Source organism: Pleurodeles waltl, chromosome 4_1 (assembly GCF_031143425.1).
Source record: "Pleurodeles waltl isolate 20211129_DDA chromosome 4_1, aPleWal1.hap1.20221129, whole genome shotgun sequence".
NCBI classification, from domain to species: Eukaryota; Metazoa; Chordata; class Amphibia; order Caudata; family Salamandridae; genus Pleurodeles; species Pleurodeles waltl.
In genome coordinates this window covers 187236533-187251513 of record NC_090442.1, presented here as the reverse complement: position 1 = coordinate 187251513, position 14981 = coordinate 187236533, and positions in this window count along the sequence as shown.

Sequence of the window (14981 nt, the reverse complement as noted above, 5' to 3'; positions counted from 1 at the left end):
GGGCACCCTCCCCCTTTCGGATGCCCCCTTACCTTCTCCATCGAGGAGACGTCTGGGAGCAGATGGGGCCTGACGGTCTTGCATCGCCAGCACCACCACGCCAGCAGGACTCCGTCAAACTGTATTACGGCTTGTAATACGGCGGGCAGAGTCCAGCTGCCGTGGTGGTGCTGGTGAAGAACCCACCTCTTCACCACAGACCTCCAGCACAAATGCTGGTGATTTTCTACCACAAAGATGGCAGACGGCTGCCAGCACTCGTAGTATGGCTTTGGTGGTCGGGGAAATTGACCGCCAAAGTCAAAATGAGGGCCCATGTCTTCACCTTCTGTCCCCTCAGGGAGGCCCACGATGCAAACATTATTATGTCTCTTCCGGCCTTCTGCGTCTTCCACTCGGCACTCCAGGATGCTTACCCTATCGGATAAGGTCACCATTTGCCCGTGTGAGGTCTTTCTGTGCAGGGTGTACTTCCCTAATCCCAACCTCGGACTCTTGCACTCTGTCAGCCAGTTTGTGGTGTTCTGCGCTCAGCATCCCGAGTCCTACCAAAATCACACTTATGTCCTGTTGGAGAGCAATCTTAGTGTCATTGATGGCTGCAAGAATTTTGTCAAACTGTATCTGCATGCGGGACGTCTCACTGTCCATCCCTGCAGTCTCTCTGGATGTCTCCAACTGGGGATCAGGTGCATTCATGTAAACATGGGGTTGTTTAGCTCAGGGTTTCCCATGGTTAGTATTGGCATAATACTAATATCCCACTCACCTGAAATAGTTGTCGCTGAGGCAGCGGCTCAGACAATAGGGCCTACCACAGTACCGCAAGGGGGGCCAATCATGAGCCAAGAGGCTAGGCCCTAGCATTCCTGTGTCCTGCTCAGGGGTTTCGAAGGGCTTAACAGTGTCACCAGTGCCCTCACAGCTTGGCACAAGCCACCAGCAGATAACCCAAGCAGGAGATGATCATGCCTCAGCAAGGCCATCCTTCCCCCAGGACTCCTTCTCAGAGTACACTCTTCCTCAAAGGCAGGGTCCTCTCTGCAGTCTGAGGATGAGGTGCATAGTTCAAGGTCTCCTAGTGGTCTGTTCTCAGAGCTACAGTACAGCCCGGCCCTCACAGCCACTGGGGTTCAGTGCGTACATAAGAACATTCAGCAGGCACTCCCCGCAGACCAGGGCAAAGTAGTCACCAACTCGAGCCTGCGCGGGGTTTCTCGTGCCCCTCGGCCTTGCGAGTCTCCTAAAGCAACAGTGTACTCCACGCATCCCACATTGTCCTCCCACAACAGCAGGCCATTTAGCGTCCTCTCTGGAGCATGTACACCTATGCACTTAAGTAAGGTCAATCATCCCCTCATAGGTTGAGTAAAGGCCCCCAGTAGGACTTATGATTTAGGCCAAGGTTGTGTGTGCATCTATATAATAGGTCAAAGGAGTACCATTCAGGGTAGCACCTAAGAACGAGGGATGGTAACAAATGCATGGTCCTGGAGTCCATCACGTACACCCAAGTCATCGGTACCATTTGCAGGCCTCGCCACAGCCAGTGTTCCTCTGCCAACTCAAGCACCAGTGGAGGCAGCCACTATTGCTTTCACAACAACTACACTAGAGTCCACCGGCCTCCCACAGGCACCATCGGAGGGGGCTTAGTATCTCAGGCCTCAGCTTATTTTGTGTATCTGGTCGCTCAGCCCGCAGTTCACCCCGTCGTCTTCCTCGACGCGGAGCCCCACTCTGTTCCATAAAGGCTCCAACACAGGAGCACCTCTGGAACAGTTTGGGCCGTAACGCAGCAGGCCTTGCGCCGTACAGTAGGGTCAGGGGGACCCTCTGATCACCAGTGCTCAGCTTCCACTGGGGGAACTAGCCGCACAGTACCTCGTTCTCGTTTCCCTGTTGGCTCCTTCAGCCATCAGGTCATGTTGTAGAGCCTCATTTCTCTCAGCAAGGGCCTGATCGCAAGGGCACCTCCAGTTCTGCCAGGTCCCATATCCAACACCTCTATTTCTCACAGTGTTCCCCCAGGGCCACAGATCCCAACTCCTGTCTCTGCTCCATTCTGGAGTGCTGGTCACGATTTTCTCTTGGCAGGCCGCCTGCGTCCCAGGTAGTCACCAACTCTCATCTCGAAGATCCACTCTGGTTGAGTGATGGTCAGGCCTCAAGGAGGTGTGCCCCCTGGAAGCGTAGAACCACTTCTGTTTCTCAACAGCTCTCCCACTCAGTTACTCAGCCAGTGCATCTGAATCCACCCTGCAGATCTCTGGCAGGTCACTCCGTGTGGCTCCTTTTGTTCCCTCATATCACCCAAATTCACACCATTCCAGTGGCCCAGCTTCTCACCAATGTAGTCACAGTGGAGGTAGAGTCGGATGTGCTTCCGGTGCAGTGATTGTGCAGGAGAAATGAGTAGGCCTCAGCGGAGCGGAGCCGTTTTGAGTATGCCATGTACATTGGCTAGCCATGCCCCACCATGCTCCTTTCTTAAGTAATTTTTCACATCAGCTAATATCTAGGCATAGGGGATCAGAATCATATGTTCTCCCCAAGCTGTATTCACAATGGAATACTCCATTGCAAACAAAGAGGGATGTTGTTGTTTTTAATAAATTAGCACCTTGAAACACTGCTTAATTTGAGCCGTTGGTTGAAGGTGGGGCCCACAGGCACTCATTTTTGAGGACCAGTAAATTTTTTCTCTTGAACAAACTTTAATCCAGAGCAGGAGAGAGATAAAAACAAATGGGGGAAAGAATGAGGAAGGGAAAAACATAAACAAAGTGACAAAGGTAGAAAGCAGTGATGAAAAACAGCCAGCACAGCTTTGATTAATACAGTTGAAAATCTTACACATAGTATACTATGATAGGACTAGACTGCACAAGATGGGAAGGGCTCAGTCAACACTCTGTTTGAAATGTGAAAGGGAAGAGGGTATATTATTACACATACTCTGGTCATGATCAAAAACAGAACAGTATTGGTGTACTATTGTAGGAGAACTAAGGACGATTTTGAATTGTCATTTTCCTTCGATGCCCTGGTTTATTTTGATGGGTATTTCCATGCAATGTAGACTTAACCCAGCCAACAGTTAATCGTTGCAATGAATGAATGAAACAGTCTTGAATAGCGCAACAGCTACTCCTTAAGGGGCATCCAGGTGCTGCGAGCTGGGAGAAGGTAGAAGAGGCTTGTGGATTGAAAAGATGTGGTTTTAGCTTTTTCATAAATATATCCATAGTAGGAGCCTGTCTTAGGGAAGGCAGTAAAATGTTCCAAGCCTGGTCTGCCAGGGAGGAAAAGGTGCGACCCCCCCTTCCTAACCCTGATTAACGTGAGAATTTGCTGAAGGCCCAAAGATGCTAAGCGCAGTGCGCATGTGGGGGTGTATACCTTAAAACGCATTTGGAGGCAAGCCAGTCTCTTAGCCTGCAAGGCCCTGAAAGTAATAAGCAAGGACTTGTAAAGAACTCTCTTCTTAACCAAGAGGCAGTGTAAGTTCCTCAGTGTCTGGCTTAGTCTGTGTGGCAGATTCACAATGAGCCTCGATGCAGCATTCTGAACTCTCTGCAATCTGCTGATCAATCTGACGGGAGACCCCAGGTAAAGATAATTGGAATAATCCAACCTAGAGGTGGCATGTGCCTACCACTGCCTGAATCTTTGGTTCAGAGACAGGTCATGATCAAACTTAACTCCCAGGTACCTTACTACTGCAGATGGGACCGGTGGGTTACCTTGTTCTGAAGACCACTAGTTCTGTAAGTCCTGAGGGATGGACTCCCTGATAATGCTGACCCCCTGATATACCCCCGTAAAAAAAATTGTTGTCCAGAGATTTTCATTTTTGATGTGTGTTTTTGGATCTTTAGAAAAGTAACTTATCTTGGGTAGACATTGCTGATCAGGGCAAAATTTTTCTGGGCCATATTTTTGAAAATGGCGGATGTGTTGCAGTGGTGATGTAACCATGAGACCTTTACACTTAATTTTGGTGACAAAATATAGTTTATGGGGGTATAGTAGTCTTAAAGAGACAGAAAATAACTCCTCAGACGAACTCTTCAGCCATTTTTCAGAATGGCAGCCATTATAGAGGAAGAAGAGACATATATAGAAATGAAACAAATAATAATGGTTTTTAATCCTTTTATGTATACACCAAACAATGTTTGGGATCTGACTATGAAAAAAGATAATATTTATCACTCCTGTTTTAGACACATTTTCACAGTTCACTCTATTTGTTTGTTTTGGCAATCTCTTGTGGTACATTTGCAGAATGTTGAACATCTGAGAAGAGCATATCGACAGGGCTATCTTTTTGAAGCACAGGTTTTGCAATTACATGTACGTGTAAGTTCTGTGGGTAGAGGCTTTAGAAAGTTCGTAGGTTTTAGCATCCCATCAATATCATCCCAACCAAATTCACAAGATCTTTCTCTATATATACATGACCCAGAACATTTACACATCTTTTGATCAGGTAGAATGCTCTTTAAATGTGTCCACGCACAGAATATGACATTGGTGGAAGGTCACTTAAGGGGACTGATCTGTTGAAGTCACTGTACCAAAGATCATCAAATTTGTGACAGTCAGAACTCATTTTCCACACACGCACACAGTATTTTTCTATGTCTTTAATGTCCCATTGTTCTTCTGTCTCAGCAAATCCTGTTAGAAACTTCACAGGTTCCGCAGTTAAAACTCAAGCTTTGTTCCAATTTTGCTTATAGTGTCATCACCCCTAAGAATACGTGCCTTGAGAAGAGCACTGGGCATCTCTGGGTCAAGTTTCTTGTACAGAATATGAAGCTGGATTAAGTGTCTTTTTTTTGTCTGTTCCATAACATATTCATAACTCTGACAATCCTTGACTTTGAACATTGCAACAATTCTAAGTAGCACAGTAATAAGATCAGTGTCATTTGACAGTACAATGTCCGATTGGGACCATTTCGAACAGCCCACTCAACATGTGGCACAACACAAAGGTCAGTTTCCTCCAACTTGCTGTTAAGTTCTTGAACAATGTAGCCCATACTTTTTTAATATATCTCTGCAGGCACCACCTCCTCGTTGACAATCATTCCACTTGCAATCATTGGAAATTCAGTGTTCTTTGAAGCATCAGCAATGTTCTGGAGAGTTACCATCTCAAGTTCACCTTGTCTGATGTTGATGACCACAATTTATCAAGTTGCACAGGCATAGGTGTTGAATTTTTGATGCAGGCAAGGTCAAATGCTCCACTTGTAGACATTCGTCTGATTTTCTCACATTCTTTGGAAGATAGTTCAAGATAACTATCGAAGACAATGTGCAGTTCTTGCAAGGTGCACACTGACTTTGATATCTGTAGAACAGTCTGAACGACCTCTCCGAAGTTTTCCATAGATGAAATCTTGACCATTCGCAATTGTGACATATAGTCCAGAACAACAGCAGTTTTCAATGAGGACACCTTTTCGAATTGAAATTCTTCAGGTGAAAGGTTTTTTCGCACTCCTGTACAATGGTTTGATTGCAGCATCTCCATCAAATAATATGTTTATTGGAAGAAGATCATGCAACAGAATGTCTTTGATACAGTCACCTCTTTCTTTTGCTACATCCATCTCTCTATGTGCTTGCAACATTTTTTTTTGTAACCTGTTTTGTAGTGGCTGGTTGGATGAAACTCCTACTATGGCAATTAAAGTGTGGGAAGTTTATCTTTAGTGATTATGTCAAACACCTTTTTATGTTTCAATACAAATGTCTCCTGCTTCAGTTCTGTGTATTATTTCGATCCTTGTACCAGGACATCTAGTAGATGTGTTTTTTTATCAGTATCCACATATTGTTTGGTCACAAAGTTGTGTAGTCACACAGGTTCAGTCATTTTAGAGGGGTTTCCTTGCTGCTGCATGAAATGAATAAAGATGTCAATACGTTCATTAAAACGTTCCCCTCCTTTTCCCACAAGTTTGTGGTGAGGAACAGTTTCACAATGGTCCATTAATTTTGAAATGGTCATCTCTCTGAAAACATTGCAAATGGAACGGACTGCATGGTAAACTAGCTGCCATTAAGCAACATATTCACTTTTACATGTCTCACCAATAATTCCCTTGGAGTTTTTCTGTGATCTCTGGATTGTCTGTTCCAGTTTCACGTCTGAAGCCACAGCATTGAATCTTCCTTCCCTGGCCTGGAGGATTACTTCCACCAGGACAAAAATGGCAGAAAACCGCTGGTTCCCAGCAGCACTTCCGCCACGGTCGTAAACCCCCATGGAAGCACCACCAGCCTGTTGGCGGTGCTTCCTCCAAAACAGCCCTGGCAGTCGAAGACCGCCAGGGTTGTAATGACCCCCTATATCTTTTGAATTAAGTGCACCTTGTGCTTTGTTCACTTCTAAGATAAGATGTGCAAAACCTAATTTGTCATTCTTGTTCCAGAAAGCATTCCAACACAATGTTTCTCAAGTATGATGAGCAAATCTTGTAACAAACTAACATAATGAGTTCCGCTCAATACTGACTAGACAGTTTTGTATCCGAAGATTTCAGCCTCAATAAGTGCATCGTCTATGCCACATCCATTAAGATAACTTCCTGCACACCGCAACATAACTTTTGGCATGTGGAAAATGCCCATCATTGTATATAGATCAGCAATTTTTATTGGATTGCTCATTAAAAATATCAGCTACAATACGGAAAACACCATTGCAGAAAATTGGCAGGATAGGCTGGTCTCAAGCTGAGCACACACCTTTTTGATTTTTTTTTTTAGAGTTAGAGCTGTGTATAATGTTGTGACTGTCAATGGTATTACTGATAAAAACCCAACCTTCTTCAGTGGGACTGTATTCTGGCAGATCAGAGCCTGAATTCCATCCCTTGGAGGAAGTGGCTTTCCTTCATCCTTCAGTCCCCACCGAATAAGCATTATGATAAATTCAGTTAAATCAGTTTTGCAGACCGCAGAATCATGTAGAAGAAGATCCATGTCCTCAGCCACTTTGAAACTTTCTAGTGGACTGGGACGTGTTGATGGCTAGTAGTGATTTTGCACACATTGCCAAGGCAGTTGGGCTATAAGTTTGCAGATTTGTTTGTTTATGCCTACAGCTGACACAGCTTGTTTTCTAGCAGCTACTTCATTGGTACAGTCTTGAAAAAGCACCACAGCAAATTATCAAGAGCAGCAATTGTAAATCCTTTCCTGGTAAAGTGACTTGGAAGTGGTGTGCTGTCAGATTCACAAGATTTTACAGCATGAGCTTGTAACAAGTTCCTGCTCCATACTATATTATTATAACTTGTTGATACACCAATCTTATTCATTGAAGTGATTAGCTCTCTACTTTTGCACTTGTCATAGATTGCGTGGGCAGTCATTATGTGTAGCGGAGTTTTCTTTTTGCTGTGATGTAATTCAAAAAACGTGATTTGGAAAAGACAGTACATTTGCACTGAATAAGCCTGTCCGTTCATGGGGTTGTCTTCCACTTCTTCGCTTATATTTTCAAAGCCATCGTCAATGTTGTCGGCTTTTATTCAAAACTCAAGAACTTCAGTTTGTAACAGTTTTGCTTTGCTGATATTAAACAATGATGTAAAAAATGTTAAGACAACATCAGGCATTCTTATTGACTCCCATGATTTGCGGAGCTCTGGGGCATCACACAATTTGTCATTAAGCCCAAAATCGAAATCTTTTAGGACATTTGTTAAAATGGTTCCTGCTGATTTTATTGCATTCTGTGATCTCATTTTGGCAGGAAGAACTTCAGGAGTCAAATCAGCTGAGAACACCATAAGTGGCTCATTCTTTTTGTTAGAGGGACAAAAACAAATTCTGTCATTGTACATTCTCACCAGAAAACTCTTAATTTCGTTATTATGGATCAATACATTTTCATCAATGTTGACCATTATTTCTCTGATCTCATTGAGTGTGAACCTGTAGCCAGCACTCAAGAGTGGCTTTAAAACTTCATTTGCTTTTTCAAAGAGTGCAAACTTAACTGGCTGGCGGTTACATTGCTGCTGGGAGCTCATTGTACATTCATTTTTTCGAATATATGCATGCCTGTAGTTCGGGTGAGCATATTAATCCGCTGCAAATACATTCACCTCGCTGTTTAGATCAGGTACTTGGCTGAAAACTTCATCTTGGAAGTAACTAGCTGCAGATAAAACATGTTTGCCCTTTGAGACTCATATAGTCTGTGCTTTGTTCTTTCATCAACCCATTTGGCCCTTGTTCTGGCTAAACCAGAGCCTTAGCAGTTCGGGCTGGACTGTTCCCATGGGGGACAGTGTCAAGACAGATTTGCATATGGCTGGTTCTAAACTGGGGTGACGTGGTGAGCAAAATAACGATGGATTAAATCCAGATCTGTGACTGGGGGTGAGTGTTTGAAATGTTTCAACACTCCGTCCATCATTTTATTTTGTTTTGTGATGTTGCTTTGTGTGCCTTAAGTGTCAGGGGTATGCCCAGACGTGGGTCCCTTGCTCGCTGCGCCACTGGATTCAAGCTAGCCTGGCTGATGATGGGTGTTACCCAGAAACTGGTCCTAGGATGCTTATTTACTGTCCAGGGAGGACCTAGCCTAGCAGTTTGGGCTGGACTGTTCCTATGGGGAACAGTGTCAATACTGATTTGCTTATGGCTGGATCTAAACTGGGGTGACGTGGTGAGCAAAATAACGATGGATTAAACCCAGATCTGTGACTGGGGATGAGTGTTTGAAAAGTTTCAACACTCCATCTATCATTTTATTTTGTTTTGTGATGTTGCTCTAAACCACAGATAACACATTAAAGATCCTCTGCTTTCTGATCAGTTGTTGGAGGTGTACGAGTGGTAGCCATCGATTTTCTGAGTGGATGGGCATTGGGTTTAGTTGCTGTCACTTTCTCAGAAGACTCGGATTCTTGTTGTGATTCACTGGTTTCTGCTATTTTTTGACAATTTTTTTCGGTTATATACGACTTGTAGCACTTGTTGCTACAGGGATCAAATATTTGATCCTCTTCAACCATCAGTTTCAATCTTTTGTGAACTTTGTTTTGCCATATTTCTGCAGCATCTCGTACTCTCTTCTGTCCAGCTGAAGTTGATGTTAGCTTTTCTTTTGGATTAGTTTGGCATATGATACATTTTCCTTTGTTAAAGGAATCCTCAGATTTTGTAGTTAGGAAAACTGTCAGGAGGTAAGGATCCTCTTCTACCACCTGCTTTGCTCATGTTTACGAATTTGAATCAATGGAAAACCTGAAACAAAAACAGTATAAAAATAAATTACCAATATGAAGGCTAAAACTCATCATTATATAGCTGCCATTTTTGAACATGGCAGAAGGGTTGCCATGAGGGGTTATTTTCTGTCTCTACAACACTACTTGACCCCATAATTTATGTTTTGACACAAAAACGAAGTCTATAGGTCTCATGGTTCCTGAAATATTACATCATCACTGGAACACATCCACCTGTTTTTCCAGAATTTTAGAACACGTTAGAAGCAGGGAAGTAGGCCTATATTTAGACAGGTTTGATGGGTCTGCCTCAACTTTCTTTAGCAGTGGAAGTACCTGAACCTTCTTCCATAATCATCGAGCCAATCACCGGCCACAAGAATTTTAAAAACCAGGCAGGTCATGGATTTCAAGGTAAACCCCAGTTGCACCTTGCCGAGAGCTGTGCTATTTCATCCACAGCAAGGGGCCTAAAAGGAGAGGGGGCAAGCAGCATTTATGGGGCAAGCAACATTTATGGGGCAAACTCCTACTGTTGCTGGATTCTTGAACATAGAGACCAGCTTAAATTGGCTGTAAATGTTCTGTATCCTATCAGTAACAAAGTATGCCAGAGAGGCACACAGCGCCTGAGACAGATGGGTATGTTGCTGACAGACACTAGGCACCAAGAATGATTGAATATTTGCAGAGAAAAATGTATAGCCTGTGAGGACCACATTTTCTTTCCTGAGTAGTTTGAGGGCCGACTTATATGCCTAGCATTTGGGGTAGCAAAACAGGTATTTGGGATCTCATAAAATGCAGACCAAAAAAAAATAAAAAAGTGAGATGCTATGGATTGTACATAGGGGCATAAAAGTGACATATGAAGCTAGAGGCTGCCCAAGGAAATTTTATAAACTATGGGGAAGGTGGAGGGAATTTGATGGACTAGACTATAATGATCAACAACAAGAACTGCAAAGATGAGGCGACCCATCAAAGACTTCTTAAAACATTAAAGAGAAGGACAGAGAAATAGGGGCCACAAATGGATTATGAGGAGATATCCACAGGCCCCACCAATACCAATAAACAGATGTCAGTTATGGTGAGTGTATTTATTGTAAATTTTGGTTGGTGGATGATTGGCTGGTCCTTGTGAAGTAATGACCTATGGTAACGTATGTACTCAGAATTGCACTGGTATAAAGGTATTATTATGAAGTATAAAACAAACAAAGAAATAAGTCTAAAGTTTAAAAAAAGAACCTGCAATAGTGAGATATAAAGGTAGGTAGTATCTGGTGAAGGACACAAGAGGCGTAGGGTGATGAGATGACTCAAGACTACACACAGGGATGTGGAATTCCGCAAAAAAAAAAAAAAAAGTTTTTTAACTCTAAAAGCACACGTTGCCACCAGCGGCATAACAAAGGCCCCGCAGCTGCCCTCCAGGGGGCCCCTTCAGCACAGCACCTTCCCTGAGTGAGTCTGGACAGGGGGATCCTCCATGTTCTTTGCAAAGGGGCACCCTCCAGTTTTGTTACGTCACTGATTGCCACTGTAGTTCCTGACACTGAACAAAACTACTTTGTGTGCCAATATGCTCCTTGTGGAAGAGCAGAATGCGATCACTCACAGTAAAGCCAGCTGAAAGAGAGAGAAATAGAAGTTTAATAAAAACAAAATGTCTTTGTTAACACCAGACCTAATTAGGGACCAAGACCCACATGTAGGTAGCGTTTTGCATGTCGCAAACTGCGACTTTCGCTGTTTGCGACGTGCAAAAAGCACATTGCTATGCACAAACCCAGTTTTGCGATTCAGTAACCTGGTTACCGAATCACAAAACGGGTTTGCGACTCGCAATTAGGAAGGGGTGTTCCCTTCCTAATTGCGACTCGCAGTGCAATGTAGGATTGTTTTGGGACCGCGGGTGCAAACCAATCGCAGTTTGCACCCATTTCAAATGGGTGCTAACACTTTCGCAAAAGGGAAGGGATCCCCATGGGACCCCTTCCCCATTGTGAATGTCACTGTAAACATTTTTTCAGAGCAGGCAGTGGTCCTGTGGACCACTGCCTGCTCTGAAAAAATGAAACGAAAACGTTTCATTTTTCGTTTTTGTTATGCATCTCGTTTTCCTTTAAGGAAAACGGGCTGCATTACAAAAAAAAAAAAAAAACTGCTTTATTGAAAAGCAGTCACAGACATGGTGGTCTGCTGTCTCCAGCAGGCCACCATCCCTGTGAGGGCCGCCATTCGCGAGGGGGTCGCAAATTGCGACCCACCTCATGATTATTCATGAGGTGGGCATTTGCGAAGCCCTTGCGATTCACAGATGGTGTCAGGGACACCATCCTACATTCGGATTTGCGACTCGTAATTTGCAGGTCGCAAATCTGAACCTACCTACATGTGGCCCCAAATTCTTAAAGAAAGTCACAAAAGTGCACCCATGGTATATGTCGTACCCCTATAAAATATTTGTGAACTGTATTTTAGCATGGGTAAATACGATGTGTAGATTTGCTCATGTGAAAATCTATTGAGCATTTGCAAGTTCATTTTCCCTCCAGCCACTTTCTTCCCAACCCTGGAAGAAGTTCTAATTCTGCCATTGTCAGGAGTAAATGTCTAACCTTTCTTATTATGGGAAAATATTAGAGAGAAGCTGGTAAAAATCTTTAAAACATGCAGGTTAGTAGGTTTGCAGACTCAAAGGCATTCCAGCCCTGGAACTATTGCTTACTGCTTCCTCCAGCCCCAGTATGCAGATCTGCAGAAAGGTGGCAAAATAAGGAAATTGCTACAGTAGGGATTGAAACTGCAAGTATTCAAGCCCTACTATGGTAGTAGCCCTGGCATAATCAGCGAGGCTATTATCAGAGCTCTTACATAATGAGATTGCTGCCATAATTTGTTGCCAAACTACATGGCACCAAAGGGACAAATAGATCTTTTTACAGGACAAGTAGATTTGAGAAGCAACCTGTCCCCTGGACAAGTAGATATTTTAATAAATTCCCCACCCCTATACACAGCTTTAGTATTCATCACCCTGACCTTCCATAGCATCTGAGCAGTTTTTTGGTTACCGACACATCTTATTTTACAAATCAAGAACTGCCTGGGCGGTCTGACAACATCACTAGCAGGAATGCACTCCACCAATCAGCATCAAGAAGACTTAGCTTAGCAACAGGGCCCCCCTTCATGGGATGAGATTGAAACATTGTGCTAGATGATTTTAGACATAAATCCTAAACCTGTTAAAGGAGGGTGCTAAGCCTATATCTACAAATGCGGTTCCCCATACACAAAGAATAGGTCAATAATGTCCATACATTAGGACCAAGGTGGCATGCAGAGACTGGCTTAATGGACGCATGGCATCAAATACACCCAAATAACATAGAAGGTACCCATTTATTTTTGGCAGTACCCAAGTAATAAACCAGAATCAACATGCTACTGGTATACCAAATGTCAGGGCAGCCCTTGTCAAAACAGAACCTAGAGTAATTGTGCTATCCGATCACAATTCAGTCATCTGCTGGGGGCACTGGAGTTCAAAGTAGAGGCACCATATGCTGCCTAAGTGACACTCTTCTTAGAGATCCAGTAGGAAAAAAGCAATCCTATCTCAAATCAAAGAGTTTTTCTTCTTGAGTGAAATAGGATAATACCTGAAATGAGACTCATTGAAAGCTGTGATAATGGGAATCTGCATAGTGGAAGCAGCTAGGCTAACAAAGATAAGAGCAGGATTGTAGCTCACCTTCCAGACAAAACAGAGAAATTTAGAAGCACAAAATAGGGAAATGGTAGACAGACACCGAAGGTTCAGGAGGAGCACGGATAAGGCAGCAGTACACAATACCCCACTTACTTTTTGTGATATATCTTAACCCTTTAGCTTAGAGGATGTGCAAAAGCCAGACAACTACCCTAAGGAGTCCTTAACCCCATTGATGAAGCAACTACAAGGATTTGGTACCGGTTTGGGTTTTAAGGTGAACATACATAAATCTGAAGCTATGAATATAAATATTCCGAATGACTTCAAATATATTTCCCATTTAGGTGGTGTGTCTCATTGATTAAATATCTTGGGTGCTACCTAGAATGACTTTCAGAGATGTATGCTATCAGTTACCCAGCTCTGCTTAAAGAGCTTAGAGCTGATATCCAAAGGTGGCACAATCTCGCACTATCCCGGCTGGTCTCTATCACCACTGTCAAATTGTTGATATTTCCTAGATAGCTGTATCTATTCTAATTATTACCCCTATGCATAGACTGGTAAAGCAAATGTTATGTTATGTTATAGAGATTTATATAGCGCCAAACTGCCAACGGCCTCGTAGCGCTTATACAGCCATAGTGATGACATACTGCTCAAAGAATTATTCAAAAGATTTAAGTTTTAAATAGCCAGGTCTTCAGTTCTTTTCTGAACAACAACTCTTGAGAATTAACTCTCAACTTGAGAGGAAGATTATTCCAAAGTAGAGCACCTTGGTAAGCTACCGATCTTCCTCCCCATCTGGCTTTCCTCGTAGTTGGAACTTTAGCCAGATTAGCTGATGAGGATCTAAGAGATCTTGCTGGAATATAAGCCTGAAAAAGAGTTTTCAACATTTCAGGTCCCTTATCAAATATAGATCTGTGAACGTGGCACAGGGTCTTGAACTGAATCCTTTCAGCTACCAGGAGCTAGTGTAAAGAAACAATTCCTGGCCGTATTGCGTGATGTTTAGGGATGTCTAGTAACAGACGAGCCGCTGCATTTTGTACTCTTTGCAGTCTCTGAATTACATATTTCGGGGAACCAATGAACAACGCATTTCCATAGTCAATCCGGGACCCAATCAGTGCCTGGACAACCAATCTCCTCGCTGCGAAAGGTAGAATAGTTAAGACCTTTCTCAAGGTCCTTAGCAGAGCAAAGGCAGTTCCCGCTACTCTATTTGCATGTTGGGCCATTGAGAGAAGGGGATCGAGCCATACCCCGAGGCTTTTAATCAGACCTTTAGGGGGGGGGAAGGGTCGATATTCCTCTCAGTAAGCTGGAGTTAAAAGGAGGAATTTTGTTTCCAAAAAACATAACCTCCGTTTTATCATCATTAAGTTTTAGTTTACTATCAGCCATCCAAGTTGCAACTGCCTTCATACAAGGGACTAGGGCTCTGCCCATATCCGGATGGGAGTTGGAAAAGGAGACTATCAGCTGCGTATCATCGGCATAAGAAACTATGTTCAGTCCAAAGGGCTCGACTATGCCTGCTAAAGGCCTCATGTAGATGTTAAAAAGTAATGGGCTCAAGGCCGAGCCCTGGGGAACACCACAGCTGCTAAAAGTTCTCCTAGAGATACATTCTCTGTCAAGTACCTGAAAAGACCTTCCATGTAAGAAGGAGCAAATCCAGTCTAACGCAGACCCAGTAATTCCACAGCCTTGTATCCTTTCTATAAGGATATTTAAATCAACTGTATCAAAGGCCGCACTTAGGTCAAGGAGGATAATCGCGGTTTCCATACCTAAATCCATCCTCTTCCTTGCCTGTTCTGTTATAGCAATTAAGGCAGTTTCAGTGCCATGTTTAGGTCTGAAACCCATCTGGGTCGGATGTATAAAGTTATATTCTTCCAGCAATGAGGATAGCTGAGAGTGTACATGTTTCTCTGTCAGTTTGGCAATTAGGGGCAACAATGAGATAGGTC